Source organism: Lutra lutra, chromosome 13 (assembly GCF_902655055.1).
Source record: "Lutra lutra chromosome 13, mLutLut1.2, whole genome shotgun sequence".
NCBI lineage: Eukaryota > Metazoa > Chordata > Mammalia > Carnivora > Mustelidae > Lutra > Lutra lutra.
This window is the reverse complement of record NC_062290.1, coordinates 22,417,437-22,434,213: the sequence shown is the minus strand read 5'-3', so window position 1 is coordinate 22,434,213 and position 16,777 is coordinate 22,417,437. Positions and strand designations below refer to the sequence as shown.

The following is a 16,777-nucleotide window of genomic DNA, read 5'->3' as shown; positions in this document are numbered from 1 at the left end:
GGTATTCAGGACTTCCTCTTCTTCCTCTTCTCCCTCCTCCTCCTCCTCCTCTTCTTCTTTGTGTAGACTTTATGTTTCAGAGCAGTTTTGATTCACAGCAAAACCTGGCAGAAAGTACAGAGTTCCCATATGTCCCTCAGCCTCCCTATCGTACACACAACCTCCCCCACTCTCAATATCCAGAACCAGCAGGGGGCATTTACTACAGCCAATGGACTTACAATGATACAGCATTCTCACTCAAAGTCATAGTTTACATTAGAGTTCACTCTTGGCATTGTACCTTCTATGGGTTTGAACAAAATGTATAATGACGTGTATCCACCATTGTAGTATCACACAGAGTAGTTTTCACTACCCAAAAAATCCTCTATGCTCTGCTGTTTATCCCGTCTTGCCCCCAATCCCTGGCAATCAAGGATCTTTTTACTGTCTTCAGAGTTTTTTCCAGAATGTCATCTTGTTGGAATCCTACAGTGTGTAGCCTTTTCTGGTTTGCTTCTTTCACTTCATGATATGCACTTAAGGCTCCTCTGTGTCTTTTCATGACTTAATGGCTCATTCCTTTTTGGAGCTGGATAATATCCATTGTCTGGATGTACCACAGTTGACTTATCCATTCACTTAATAAAGGACATCTTGGCTGCTCCCCAGTTTTGGCAACTATGAATAACTCTCCTATACATTTTTTAGACCACGTTATTGAGACTTAATTCACATACCATATAATTTACCCATTAAAAGTGTGCAATTCAGTGGCTTTTATTGAATTCACAATGTTGTGCATTCATCACCACAATCAACTTTAGAACATTTTTATTATTCAATTTTTTTTTTTTTTTAATTTGACAGAGAGAGTGAGAGAGCATAAGCAGGGGGAACAGTGGGGAGAGAGAGGGAGAAGCAGACTCCCTGCCAACAGACAGCCCAATGTGGGGCTCAATCCCAGGACCCCAAGTTCATGACCTGAGCCAAAGGCAGACGCCTAACCATCTGAGCACCCAGGCATCCCCATTTTTATTATTCTAAAAAGAAACTCTTCCTCACAGGCTTAATTCCCCCTTCAGTCTACTCATTCCTCCTGCTCCCACCCTAGGTTACCACTAATCTACTTTATCTACTGACTTGTCAATTGTCAATTCTGGACATTTCACATGAATGGAATCATATGGCCTTTTGTATCTGACTTCTTTCACTTAGCATACTGTTTCAAGGTTCATCCATGTTGTACCATGTATCAATACTTCTTTCTTTTTATGGCAAATTATATTGCCTTATATAGATGTGCCATGTTGTATTTATACATTGATCAGTTGAATATTTGTGTTCTTTCTACTTTTTTGGCTCTTATGAATAAATCTGCTATTTCTGTATGTGTTTTGGTGTGGATGTACGTTTTCATTTCTTGCTTTTTCATTTTTATAGTAACTTAAAGTCATACTTTGTCTAAGCATGTTGCTTTCTGAGATTTGTTTAGTAAGACCATATTAAATTCCCTATGAAATGAGATCTCTGGGGTCTAATTGCAACTTATATCAAATGTCTGGGTGCATCAAGTTTCCCTCCTGCCAACACTTGCAAAATTAGCCCTTGAATCAGCAGGAATGATGGTGATACCTAATGTTTCAGAATAATGAACACCTTATGTTCTCAAGGTTCTATTCTTAGAAAGTCAGAAAAGGGTGTAGGAATCCAGACAGAGGGAACCTGAGCAAACTAGAACATATATAAACATATATAAAAATACATGTCTGCTCATGCTAAAGCATGGTCTGTGCTTGAGGATGAGAGCAGCAAAAAATTGATCTGAAAAAGTAGAAGGGGAATCAATGGTGAATGCCTTTGAATGGCAGTTTCAGAAACTTGAACTTTGTGACACTGAGGGCAGCTTCATAACCAGAAGAATGGCATACTCTGTTTTGGAAAGATGACTGGCAAAAGACAAGCTGGTTAAGAGTTCATGAAGAAATATGCAAGTTAATCACTGTATCACATAAGACTCCCTTATGGATGATAGAAAGCCAGATGAATTCTGGCTTGCTTAATTTTAATTTATTGTCTTATATTTCTCTGCAATATAGGAGTAGATCTGGGTTCTGATTCACTATCCCTAGGTTCTGCTTTCTCAGTGTTGACTCATTCCAAAGCCATTTCTCTTCCCATTAAGAGAAAAACATGTCCCAAGATGGATCTGGCCAGGAAAAAACAGAGAACTCTTGTCCCAGTGTTCTCAACTAAAGTCCCAACATTCAGGTGAATGGCACCAGCTCAAGTCATAAGAACGCTCCCGAAATAATTACTGGGTCACCATCCACAACAAGTACAGAAATTGAGGATCGTTAGAAACTTCTATTACAATCTGACAGAGTAACTGAGTCTAATAATTAAAACTGAGGCTTATATTTTGTTTGTCTTTGTTTTTTTTAATTTTTTAATTTTAATTTTAATTTTTTTTAAGATTTTTTTATTTTTTTATTTGACTGGCAGAGATCACAAGTAGGCAGAAAGGAAGGCGGGGGTGGGGGGAAGCAGGCTCCCCACAGAGCAGGGAGCTGGATGTGGGGCTCAATGCAGGGCTCGATCCCAGGACACCAGGTTCATGACCTGAGCTGAAGGCAGAGGCCTTAACCCACTGAGCCACCCAGGTGCCCCTGTTTGTCTTTGTTTTGTGTGTTGTTTTTTTTTTTTTCAGTGACTGATTTGCACTGTATTTTATGCAAGTATCAGCCCATGGTGGATGGGGGAGTATGAGAGGAAGCAAACTGGTCCCTCACCACAGAAAGCCTGAGAAAATGTGGGCTATGTACCTGCTCCATGGTGGAGACTGGGAGTGAGTCAGCATTCTGGAAGCACACAGGGAGACTTTGGGAAGATCTTTCCCTCATGAGGGGGGCAAAAATAAACATCCACTAAAATTGTGAGACCTAATTTAGAGAGGGAAGGATACTCCCAGGCTTTCCTCAACTCATTCATTTTCTCATGCTTTCTTTAACATTGACCTGCCCTTACTCAGAGTCCCTGGTATGAATTTACTCCGCATAAGCTCTGTGTATAGCCATTTTTATAGGCTAAACATTACATACACATTCACTTACCCTCCCCATTGGAACTTTGATGACTAGAGCCAAAGCATTTGAATGGCTCTCCTAACCCATTAAGAGAAAAACAACTTTGAGCAAGACTAACACAAGGTAATTACTAAACTGAGCCGGATTCCTTTGCCATGCTCTTGGCACCGAGGTATGGAAACTCCAGAGCCCTATAAGAGGTCTAAAGGAAAAAAAAATGTACAAGACAAATTTCAGGGATCTCAGTTTCTCATTAAAAATACATTTTAGAAAATTGTTTTAGGTTAACATGCTAGGGCATTTGTATGGCAAGGAAAAGCATGTAGCAATTCGGCAAACTGCAGCTTTCATTTCTTTTTTAAAATAAAATGGAAACAATAAAAGCACAATTAAAAATAAAATTAAAAAAGCATAATCTGAAAGAGAATTTTGATTCTTTTTATAATTAAAGCTCTGCAATTAAAGTTTTGCTGCAGAACAACCTGTGTTCTTCATCTCCCAGTCCACAAAGGGCTAATTCAGGTCGAGGATTTGAGATGTGTGCTACACTCAGAGCTGGAAATGACTTTGGAGAACCTTCTAGCCTGACTTTCTCTTTTCGCAAACTGGAAACTGAGGCCACGACAGGTTTACTTCTTTTCTCCTTAGTCCTCTCTTTCATGCATTTGTGTACGTGAATGTGTGAATGTACATGTGTATTTTCTCTCAGAAGGCTTGGAAACTTGGGAGTCTACACAGTTTTAACATAATTCAGACACTCAGTATGGGACTTCTTTCTTTCTGGGGTCCTAACTCACCTCCTAGTATGAAGATGGGGGTTCAATAAGCACAAAATTTTACCCAGTGCTGCCTCAAAATGTGCAATTTTGCATAAATGAACTCTACAAACAATATAGTAATTTTTTCTTTCTTGTGAAACTCTAACAGAAATCTAGTGCATGCCTTCATACCTTCTGCAGTAAAATAAACTGAATGTAATGTTCCTTCATGACCCCAGCTCAGTCTAATAAACAGCTGTCATACTCCAGAGGAGCAGGTGTATAAGTTCCAGGATATAGACACAAATGCACGTTGGCGGCCAAACCTACCATCATTAAAAAAAATAAAAAAAAATTTAAAAAATCCATCACTTAGAATTTAGCATATTACTTCTTTTTCAAATAAACATAGTGGTTGTTTATCAAATACATACAGAGTACAAAACTGACCTATGACACGATGCCCTTTAGCAGGTCACAGGACTACCCTTAAGAGTTAATGTAGCACCCTTGCATCCTCATGAAAGGGTAGTTCAGTTTTCACAAATCAATCAATGTAATGGAACAAATCAATAAGAGAAGAGAGAGGAATCACATGGTCCTCTCAACTGATGCAGAAAAAGCATTTGACAAAAGACAGTATCATTTCCTGACTAAAACTCTTCAAAATATAGGGATAGAGGGACCATTGCTCAACTTCATAAAATCCATCTATGAGAAACCCACAGCAAATATCATTCTGAATGGGGAAAAGCTGAGAGCCCTCCCACTGAGATCAAGAATACAACAAGGATGCCCACTCTCGCCACTATTGTTCAACATAGAACTAGCAACAGCAATCAGACAAAGAAAAGAAATAAAAAGTATTGAAATTGGCAAAGAAGAAGTCAAACTCTCTCTCTTTGCAGATGACATGATACTTTATGTGGAAAACCCAAAAGACTTCATCCCCAAATTATTAGAACTCATTTAGCAATTCAGTAATGTGGCAGGATACAAAATCAATGCACAGAAATCAGCTGCTTTCTTATACACTACCAATGAAAATGTAGGAAGGGCAATTAAAGAATCGATTCCATTTACAATGGCACCAAAAACCATAAGATACCTTGGAATAAACCTAACCAAAGAGGTAAAAGATCCATACTCAAGGAACTACAGAACACTCATGAAAGAGACTGAATCTATACTCATGGATCAGAAGAATAAACATTGTTAAAATGTCTATGCTGCCCAGAGCAATCTATACTTTCAATGCCATCCTGGTCAGAATTCCACCAGAATTTTTCAAAGGGCTGGAACAAACCATCCTAAAATTTGTATGGAACCAGAAAAAATCCCAAATCGCTAAGGAAATGTTGAAAAAGAAAAGGGTGGGGGCATCACATTGCCTGATTTCAAGGTTTTATTACAAAGCTGTGTTCACCGAGACAACATGTTACTGGCAAAAAACAGACACATAGACCAGTGGAACAGAGTAGAGTGCCCAGATATGGACCCTCAATTCTATGGTCAAATCTTAGACAAAGTAGGAAAAAATATCCAAAAAGACAGTCTCTTCAATAAATGGTGCTGGGAAAATTGGACACCTATGTATAGAAGAATGAAACTCAAACATTCTCTTACACCATACAAAAAGATATACTCAAAATAGATGAAAGACCTCAATGTGAGACAGGAATCCGTCAAAATCCTAGAGGAGAACATAGACAGTAACCTCTTTGACACTGGCCATGGCAACTTCTTTCAAGACACGTCTCCAAAGGAAAAGGAAATAAGAGTGATTACGAACTTTTGGGACTTCATCAAGATAACAAGGTTCTGCACAGCAAAGGAAACAGTCAACAAAACAAAGAGGCAACCCAGAGAATGCGAGAAGATATTCGCAAATGACACTACAAAGGGCTGATATCCAAGATCTATAAAGAACTTCTCAAACTCAATCCCCCCAAAACAGATAATCATGTCAAAAAATGAGCAGAAGACATGAACAGACACTTCTCCAATGAAGACATACAAATGGCTAGCAGACCCATGAAAAAAGGTTCATCATCATTAGCCATCAGGGAAATTCAAATCAAAACCACACTGAGATGTCACCTTACACTAGCTAGAATGTCCAAGATTAACAAGGCAGGAAACAACAAATGTTGGAGAAGATGTGGAGAAAGGGGAACCCTCTTACACTATTGATGGGAATGCAAGTTGTGCAGCCACTTTGGAAAACAGTGTGGAGATGCCTCAAAAAATTAAAAATAGGGCTACCCTATGAGCTGGCAATTGCACTACTGTGCTTTTACCTCAAAGATACAGATGTAGTGAAATGAAGGGCCATATGTACCCCAATGTTCATAGCAGCAATGTCCACAATAGCCAAACTATGGAAAGAGCTGAGAGGCCCTTCAACAGATGAATGGATGAAGAAGATATGGTCCATATATACAATGGAGTATTATGCCTCCATCAGAAAGGATGAATACCCAACTTTTGTAGCAACATGGACAAGACTGGAAGAGATTATGCTGAGTGAGGTAAGTCAAGGAGAGAAAGTCAATTATCATATGGTTTCACTTACTTGTGGAGCATAAGGAATAACACGGAAGACATTAGGAAAAGGAAAGAAAAGTAAAGTAGGGGAAATCGGAGAGGGAGACAAAGCATGAGAGATTATGGACTCTGAGAAACAAACTGAGGGTTTTAGAGGGGAGGGGGAGTGGGAGGATGGGTGAGCCTGGTGGTGGGTATTAAGGAGGGCACATATTGCATGGAGAACTGGGTGTTGTACATAAACAGTGAATCTTGGAACACTGCAGCAAAAACTAATGATGTATTTTATGGTGATTAACATAACACACACACACACACACACACACACACAAAAGAGTCAATGTAGTTTAGGTCAGCCCTTAGTGGGGGGTAGGGGAGTGGGGGAAGGAACCGTAAGGAGGAAATGGAACAGAACTCCTGTCTGGTGGGTACTTAATATGTGCCCCAAACTTTCACTCATTTCATTTCTTAACTCTCCTGTGAGGGAAGAAATATTTTTCTCATTTTACAGAAAACAGAACTGAGGCCCCGAAAGACTAAATAACTTGCCCAGTTCAAAGAGCAAAAAGCTAAAAAGTGAGGCTATGACCCGAGCTTGTTGTGGTCCTAGGCCTGCATCTTCCCTCCACACCAGGCTGTCCCAGACAGCAGAGACCCTGGGCTTGGTCCTTGATGCTTCCCCTCCACTATCATATCAATTGTTATGTTTTGTGATAGAACAAACAAGCCCAAAACCTCCTGGCTTAAAACAATGGCCATTCTATTTCCTCACAATTCTGCAGTCTGGGCTGGGCTTAGCCAGGTAATCTTGGTTGATCTTGCCAATGGTCACTCTGTGGATTCATTCAGCTGATGGTCAGGGGCCTGGGCTTGGCTGGGCACTGAATGCCTGGGCTTTTCTCCTATGGCCTCTCCACAAAGCTCCATCAGAGTCCTTATAAAGCAGATCAGGGCTCAGAACCCAGAAGCACAGCATCTTAAGGCTTCCCACATAGACACAGGAAAGGGCACGGCATCACACAGCCACCTCTAGTCAGTCAGAATGTCACAGGCCCTACTCCCGTTCAAAGAGCGAGGACTCCACAAGGGCAAATGTAGGCAGAGATGATCACGGGGGGCCAGCAGTGTAACAGCTGTGTTTTCTGTTTCTTTTAATTTTATGTCCAGTTTTTCTCTCCTGTAAGTTTCCTGCAAGTTTCTCTACTTTCTTCTACCAGTTCTCGGTTTTCCTGCTTTGTAACTGGCCTTCCTTAGCCAGTGGCAGAGGATTCCTTTCCTTCATATCTGGGAACTGAACCATCACATCATGTCAACTCTGTTCTGCAGGTCGTCCCTCTTTGCAGCTCAGGTGTGCAAAGGAGATTCCTTCACTTTTTGGTTGCTGTTTTGCTTTGCTTTTGTACCTGGCCCCAAAGCTGGAAGTATAGTTTAAAGGAAAAGAAGACATACCTGAATCGAGAAGCACTTCAATGCTTGGCCCATATAAATAAAATCTAGAAATTGTGATCTTTAGTTTCACCTGCAAGAAGGCAAGATGTCCGGTTCAATGGCCAAGTCAACAAATTGACATTTACCATGTTTTACATGCTTTAAATTTCCTTAGCCATCATTCACCAGGGCAGAGAAAGAAGAGAGGGCTGCAGGAATCAGATAATTCCCAGCATTACAATTCCGGTTCACAGCAGGTTGCTTTTTACTGTGGCTAAGATGAGATCAGATTACATTTCCATTGAATCATTCAACCTGTCTGATCATTGCTTTCTGCTGTCAGAGGACCAAGAATTAGCTAGAGCCAGGAGAACAAGCTGTGCAGATACTACCAGCACGAGAAGGGCAAAGAAAATGAGAAAAAGAAATTTTAAAACACCCCAGGTGAAGATCCTTGCAGAAGGGATCATGGGTTTCCATTTGAAGTCCTGGGAAATTGCAATCAAAGTTAAAAGTTGAAATGTGAACTATCCTTCAAGAGTTTCTAAATTCTTTCACTGACAATGTTTATCATTGTTTCTTTTATTCTGTTCTCTGAGGCGGGTCTTTGGATCCTTGATTTTTATATTACACCTAGGCCAGACATACAGGGTGTAAAAATGAAGGGAATTAAATTCAATTTGGCTATTTATACATCTAAATTGCTCAAGTGAAGGAGGCAATGGAGATAAAATGTCTTCATTATTATTTTAGATTAATTCATTGACTCTAATCTTATCTGTGCTCTATAGTCACAAACATCAAAAGTTGATTGAAAATGTGCATAAATTCATACATATATGAATTATACATGAATTCATTATAACCCTCATAATGATTTACACAAAATCCAATTAACATTTTATGAAACTTCTGGAGACTCTGACTAGATTCTGATATTTTTAGGAGAAAAATAAGTTTATCACAGCAAATTTTGAAGAAAGCATATGAGATGTGACTAACTACACTAAATATTTAAATATAAGGCCATATCACTAAAATAATTAACTACTGGAAAAACAAACAATGTATAGATACAGAACACAGACTAGAGCTAGTCCAGAAATTGATTTGGATCCATGTAAGAATTTTCTAGAAAATAAAAATGACATCACCAGAAAGGAACTCATACAGGAATAACTGAGTAGAAATTTAAGGAAAATAAAATCAGTCTAGATGCATCCCTCATGTGTATAACAAAATAAGTCTCAGATGCATCAAAAAGTTAAATATTTAGGGGTGCCTATGGGTTAAGCCTGTGCCTTCGGCTCGGGTCATGGTCTCAGGGTCTTGGGATCAAGCCCCGAGTTGGGCTTTCTGCCCAGCATGGAGCCTGTGTCCCCCTCGGTCTCTGCCTGCTTCTCTGCCTACTTGTGATCTCTCTCTCTCTCAAATAAATAAATAAAATCTTTATTTAAAAAAAAAGTTAAATACTTAAAAATATCTTTTTCCAAATGCCCACTCAAACAAGGTGTTAGACTTGTGACTTTAAGACCCAGGATGAGGGGTGCCTGAGTGGCTCAGGTTATGATCCCGGGGTCCTGGGATCGGGCCCTGCATTGAGCAGGGAGCCTGCTTTCCCCTCTCCCTCCACTCTCTCTCTTTCAAATAAATAAATAAATAAATAGATAGATAAATAAAATCTTAAAAAAATAAAAACCAGGATGACTTTCTAAGCTTAAATTCCTTTTAAGAAATCATGAAGCAAAAGACCCAATTACTAACATTACATAAAATTTAAAACTTCTGTTTGTTAGGTGGGAAAAAAAGTATAAACAACTTCTTTTAAAAAAAGCAGACTGGGACAATTACATTTGGGAAATTTGGCAAATAGTTATTATTGAATATTTTCTGTCCATGGCCTTTGTTCAAGGCAGCAGAATTAATCTCCTTAACAGCCCATTTCCTTATGACATTTCCTTGTGACAAGAGTATAGTGATTATGTGGCTTACCATTCTCTGACCTCAGCCATTTTAGTACATATATACTTGACATATCCCTATACCATCTGCATACAATATTTATTTAACTATTTTCTTTTCATCAACTCTGTTTCACTTAAATAAATTTCATGTTGTTAGATGTGATTGAAATTTAAATCAGTAAGCCTTGAGCAAAGCAAATGATCGGACCCTCCACAATGTGGGTGAGCCTCATCTAATCTGGTGAAGGGCTTGAGAGAAAAGACTGAGGTCCTCCAAAGAAAGAATTCTGCCTCTGGATTGCCTTAAGATTCAAGACTGCAACATCATCTCCTGCAGAAATTTCCAGCCTGATCACCTGCCCTGCAACTTTTGAACTTGCCAACTTCCACACTCATAAGAACGGACTCCTTAAAACAAATGACCACACTTACCCCTCTGTGTGTGAGTGTGTGTGTGTGTGTGTGTGTGTGTGTGTCTGTGTGTGTGTGTCCGTGTGTCTGTGTGTACGTATCCTATCCTATTGGTTCTGTTTCTCTGGAGAACCCTAAGACTCTTACCAGCCTTCAGGAGCACTGACTTTTCAAATCACATTCAAATGTCTTGGCCTAGATGCCAATGCTTACCTTAATCTAGCTCTTCCTTATTCCATGTTCACTTCGTGTGACTTCCCAATGCGAACTTTGCTTTACTCCAGCTGGACACCTCACATCTTTATTTATGCTCAGCATTCTGCTGAAAATGCCTTGCTTTGCCAGCCCTTCTCCGTTCCTGCCTTTGGGGCCTGGATCCATTTCACATGAGGAGCTAAGGAAGAAATAAAAGGTGGAATAAATTTCTCGCACCTAGAAATATGCAAAACTAGCTTTGGCAAGTAAGGCTTCATCTCGTGGGCCAATTCTGACTAATTGGTGGCAGTTACTTGGAACATTTTAGGAAGGATTTGGAGGCTGTCTCTGTCGGAAAGAATACAGGGTTCTATTCGTGATGTCTGACAGTAGAAGTGTGAGAAGGGCCAGAGTGGTAATAAACTTCCTATATAATTGCCACCTCTGGCTTGGTTATTAAGGAAACTGGCCAAGAGTATTTTCCTGGGCCCTTTCCAATGCCTATTCAAGCAAGGTATTAGACCTATAAATTTTTTTACAAAAACCAAACTAATCTACATTTACATATATAGGGAAGGTCAACAAGGGCACTGAAACAAAGCAAGAAAGAGTACTGAAAACAGGGTACTTTTGCCTCCCAAACATCTCCTTTTTCACACAGTAGCAAATGTTAAGACAGAATTTGCCTGCTGGGGCAAATGATTTGGGGAATACAAACAATCCAAGACATCAGTTTAGCTATATGCTGCCCAGCACATGGACACTGGGATATTCTCATAAATACCTTTGCCCCAGTTCTCTTGGGACAGCAAAAGTTGCATTGGTCCCTCCCCAACATCCCTGTCTTTCATGTCTGAATGGCTGAACTGAGAACAGAAGCAACCCTGTTCAACACACCAAGATCAGAGTAATTGATACAGATCTTCCTGAAAGTCAATCCAACACTGTCCTAGTAGAAGATCACCCTATGCCTGGTTTTCAGTAGTTCTTTCCCATAGGCTTTAAGGTTGGGGTGGGGGGAAGCATGATTATTTATACAGCTGGATCAGGTTACTTTCATACATTCTGGACTTAAGCACTTCTTTCTAACAGTACAGTGTGAAAGGCACTAAAGATACAAGGAAATCCTATTTGGTCTTTGCTTTCAGGGAGTGCCTAGCATAACTGACAGTCAAAGAATATATAGAAACATTATCTTAGACCGAGGTCAGCAAACTTTTTCTGTAAGGTAATAAATGTTTTCAGCATTACAGGTCATGCGTTCTCTGTTGTAACTGCTCAACTGTGCTCAGTTGTAAAACAAAAACAGTCATAGTACTTAATAGATCATCATGGCTATGTTCCAATAAAAATTTGTCAACAGATAAAGGCTGCTGGCCAGATTAGTTTGCTAATCGCTGCCTCAGACTTATTGGGCAAATTAGGACCTGAGATGAACATCTCTCAGAGGAAAAGGTAAAAAAAATTAAAGGGCGGGTCCATTTTTGGTTAGCATGGTTGCTTGAGTAATCAGAACCTTATTCCCGATGGTGATATTTAAAAATTTATTAAAACTCCAAATAAGATCTATGGCATCTCCTGTAAATATGTGAGAAAATAAAGCAGTTACATTTAATAAGAGAATGGCTTTATTCATTTAAAAATATCTTTAATTCAAGATTTGCCAGAGTCGTAATTCATTAAATGGGAAACAGCTGCCAAACATAAAAATGATGTTGTAGAAATCCACAGGGCAGAATGGAGAAAGCCCTAGAGGGAAATAAGAAAAGTCTCAATGGATGTGTGTGGTGGATATGTGTCCTTGTCATGCAGAGTTCATAATTTTTCAAATCATCATGGAATATTCTGGAAAAACCACTCTTGTCCCAAAACATCAACAAAGGTTTCCTTTCTCATTTGAGTCCCCTCCAGCAACTAGAAATTAATTGAGCAATGGGTTAAATAAAGAAGTCTGGAAAAATTTTGAGAAAGTACACCTAATATTAGTAGTGATGTTCTAATGAAATCCTGGCCTTACAGAAAGAACTTGTTCCTAAATTGATTTGAGAACTCCATTGAATCACAAAGGCTCTGGGTAGATGATGCCACCAGCTCAGCCTGTATGACAAAGCAACATAATCTCCCAAAGTCCATCGCCTTTTTCTCACTAATATCATTAAACCTCACAGTGTCCTAAAGATTAGGAAGAAAAGTACTCTTTGTTTTACTGTGAAACCAACATCCAGACAGATTCAGTTTCAGTCAGTAACACAATCACCGCCATCATTCACAAAATGACTTTCGTTTCTAGAGGCGACAACAGAGCAAAACTGAGGAGGTAGACTTCACTTCCACATCATTGATGCCCTGCTCTCCCCCAATATATAATTTCCTTTATATTTAAGTCTCCATCAAAATATCCCAAAGGTCTGGGGCGCCTGGGTGGCTCAGTGGGTTAAGCCGCTGCCTTCGGCTCAGGTCATGATCTCAGGGTCCTGGGATCGAGTCCCTCATCGGGCTCTCTGCTCAGCGGGAAGCCTGCTTCCTCCTCTCTCTCTGCCTGCCTCTCTGTCTACTTGTGATCTCTCTCTGTCAAATAAATAAATAAAATCTTAAAAAAAAAAATATCCCAAAGATGTCAGTTGACAAATATTAATAGACCTTGTAATCCCAATTAGGTATTTATCTACATTTTCACAAAGGACTCTTAAAGTCCAAAGAATCATTATAGCTCTAGTATTGATTCTGAATGGCAAAACCCCAAGCATCATCAGTGATAAAATAACTTTATCAAGCAAGGGAAACCGGTTCTTCTCAAACTTAATGCTGACTAGTTTCCCAAGCACTTACAAAACGGTCTTTGTGGATTAAGACTGTAGTGGGTAACCAGCTGTCCATTCACCATATCAAACATGTTTCTCACAATTTAAACACAAAATGTTACATCATTTTAAGCTACCCAGTGGGTCTAGTTAACTAAGTTTCTTTCTAAGTGTGTTTACAAAAAGTTTCACTCTCAAAAAATGTGAAATAAAATAAGAAACACCCATCTCTTGGTCTCCCACTCTATTTATTGTCTGGTGCTAGAGGCTGGGAACACTAAGAAATATAAGACCTGATTCCTGTCCTGAAGTAGTCTGCATGGTCAAAACAAAAATAAACCATAAAGCAATTCATCGTTTGATAGGTATAAATCCCTACAAAACTGCAATTACACACATGCCAAACTACTCAGGTTTATTTTTACTGGTTTCCCACTGCATTTAGAATAAAGATACACCTTCTTAACATGGCTGATGAAAACTCTCAACCTCTAGGTGACAGCCTTTTCTCAGGCCATGGGTCCATTTGCTCTCTCTGCTCCACACGTACCATCCATCTTTTAGTCTCTTCTTCTTGCCATACTCTCTCCTACCCCAAGGCCTTTGAACAGTCTTTTTTCCTGACCCTAGAAGGTTCTTCCCTCTGCTTCCTCCCTAGACAATTCCTTTCCATCAGCAAAACTTAGATAAGTTTTTACCCCCAACCCCCACATTATGTTCTTTCATTGCCCCCATATGTCTATCCTTGGTATTTTTCACTGTAGCAAATCATCTATTCATTTCATAATTATTGTATTAATAGATTTCTCTCACCTCAAAGCTCTGTGAAGGCAAGGATGATGTGTAATTTAGCTTATCACTGAATCACTTATGCTTAGCTTACACTAGAGGTCCAACAGATACTGTCTGAATAAACGGCTAATGAACAAATGAACATCTGGACTTATATAAACTAATCCATATCCTTTTTATTTGATAATAATCATTTAATATATAATTATTAAAGTCTAAAGTTCACTCAGCAAATACTTATAAAATTCTTACTATGTACCTGGCACTCTGCTAGACACTGGAATATAAACGTGAAGACACTGTCCCTCTCCAAGCTGCCTACTGAGAGAGAAAGACAAATTAACAGATCATTATAACTGAACACATGTTACAGGTAAGAGAAATCCAATGTGCCACGAGAACACAGAGACAAGAATTAACTCTGCTTAGGGAAGCTCAGCAAGACTCCTAAGGAAGTAATGTCGGAATTCTTGAAGAAGAAACAGAAGTACAGAGGGTAAACTAGTAAGAGAAGGCATTCTATGCAGAAAATGGAACGTGCGCTCACCTGGGTGGCTCAGTTGGTTAAGCAACCAATTCTTGATTTTGGATCAGGGTGCGAGATCGAGCCCTGTGGTGAGTTCTGTGCTGGATGTAGCCTGCTTGAGATTCTGTCTCTCCCTCTCCCTCTGCCCCCTCACTCCCACCCCAAAAAAAGAAAAAAAAAAAAAAAGAAAGAAAGAAAATGGAGCATGAAAAAGGCAAAAGATTTGAAGAGGTTGAGATAGGTATGGAAAAGCAAATCGTTTGGTACCACTGTGACTGCGACGTATGAATGGATATGATTTGAAATCAGCTGGAGACTCTAGGCTGAGGTATAGAAAAGCATTGAGAATCTGAGCTAAGAACAACCTGCCCAAGTGGGACTGAATGACAGTTGGTGGCAGGTACAGAACAGAAGCTGGAAAAGAACTAAGAAAGAGAAAAATACCTCCATGGGAACAATAGCAAATATTTGGTAATCAGGAAACCCACCCCCCACACCCCTCCCCGCCCACTGACTGGAACCACCCTTTCAAAATTGCACACTTCCTAGGGGAGTGTTTCCCATACTACCTTAATTACAACAGTCACGTAGCTATTAAAATACGTATTCTGAGGACGCATCCCAACCCCTGTGAAGCAGCATCCTCCAAGGAAAAAACTGGAAATCTGAATATTGAGCCAACACCTCAGGTCAATCTTATCATCAAGGAAGCTTGAGAAACTTCTATTCCACCTTCAGGTAAGGCTCACCATCCTTTTCCCCAGCACTGTACATTGGCTTCTCAGGGGTGTGCCTGTCCGAGAAACTATCAACGTCAATTAACAACAAAATGACCCTTATTTCCAATTTAACAATAAAATATGACTGCGTTAGCACAGAGAAAATATAAGCATCATCACTACCTTATTAGGAGAATCACACAGGCTCCTGAAGGAAAAGTTCAGCTAATTATACACAAAAGACAGAGACACTAGACTCTGTGCAGAAGGACTAAAGCCCATGAACTTCTTCCCTTAGCGCAGTGGCTCTGGGTGATGTCTCAGGTCTCCAAACCCGTTTGCTTCTCCCCAAGTGATCATCAATTAAATCGCCAGTTGAGGCTCCAAGAGTTATGTGACCAACTGCAGAATAACTGAAGCTTGTTCAACACTTAGTTATTGAGCTTTTCACCAACAGAAAATGAAGAAAGGATATTTACTACATAGCACAGCCTCGTCTGAGTTTCTCACTCCCCTCACTCTCCTCTACTGGAAGACAAAACAAAAACAAAATGTTTTCTATACTATTGAGGTATCAGTGTTGAGATTTTGAGGCAGCCAAACTGTAATCATATTTGGATGTCAACCCTTCATTTAGCCCCACACTTCCTGTGGCGAGCTGGGTCACTGCTTGACTATCCATGACTACAGATGTAAATGGACACCTGGGTGTTGCATGAATTGTTTTGTTTTTTGTTGTTGTTGTTGTTGTTGTTTTAATTTAAATTTAGGTAGTGAACATACAGTGGAATATTGGTTTCCGGAGTAAAATTGAATGATTCATCACTTATATACAATACCCATATTGCTCATCACAAGTACCCTCTCTAATCCCCATCCCCTATCTGGCCCAACCCCTACCCACCTCCCTCCATCAACCCTCATGTTGTTCTCTCTCATTAAGAGTCTCATGGTTGGGGCACCTGGGTGGCTCAGTGGTTAAAGCCTCTGCCTTCAGCTCAGGTCATGATCTCAGGGTCCTGGGATCGAGCCCTACATTGGGTTCTCTGATCACAGCAGGGAGCCTGCCTCCTCCTCCTCTCTCTCTCTGCCTGCCTCTCTGCCTACTCATGATCTGTCTGTCAAATAAAAAAAAAAAATCTTTAAGGAAAAAATTATTTAAAAAAAAAGAGTCTCATGGTTTGTTTTCTTCTCTCCTTTTTTTCTTTTCCCCCATCCCATCTGCATAAACCATTTCTAATAGAGAGTTTTTGCCCTTCTTGGAAATCCAGCTGGGTGATTACCTCCAACCTCAGAACTCATTGAAAAGCAAAGCAGTGGAATCTCTGGTTGTTTATACAATTTCCTTGATGGTTTTAGTTAAATAATTTCAGAGCTCTATGCCTCAGTTTCTGCACCCACAATTCATTGCAAGTGCTTTTTAGCCTATATAATATACTATAAAAATGAAAGATGTTTTTAAGAGTTTGCCTGACTATATATCAAAATTGTTGGCATAAAGCCATATTTAAATGGCAGCTTTGTTCCAATGGGCAAATACGTATAATCTGCTGTTTTTCTCATTTTTA

At 39.7% G+C, this 16,777-nt stretch overlaps 2 long non-coding RNA genes and 1 pseudogene across 2 annotated transcripts in view; 1 reads left to right on the top strand and 2 right to left on the bottom strand.

Annotated features, from left to right (window-relative positions):
- Positions 1-16,777, bottom strand: part of LOC125082941 (spermatogenesis-associated protein 31D1-like) — an 894,603-nt pseudogene that overhangs the window by 344,960 nt on the left and 532,866 nt on the right.
- LOC125082854 (uncharacterized) overlaps positions 1-16,777 on the top strand; it is a 571,692-nt gene that overhangs the window by 45,779 nt on the left and 509,136 nt on the right. The window lies entirely within an intron of this gene.
- Positions 7,149-16,777, bottom strand: part of LOC125082858 (uncharacterized) — a 158,997-nt gene continuing 149,368 nt past the window's right edge. Inside the window, exons 3-4 of the long non-coding RNA XR_007122126.1 lie at positions 10,390-10,570; positions 7,149-7,788 (exon numbers count right to left, since the gene is read on the bottom strand). This is a non-coding gene — a long non-coding RNA (uncharacterized LOC125082858). The remainder of the gene's footprint in view (positions 7,789-10,389; positions 10,571-16,777) is intronic.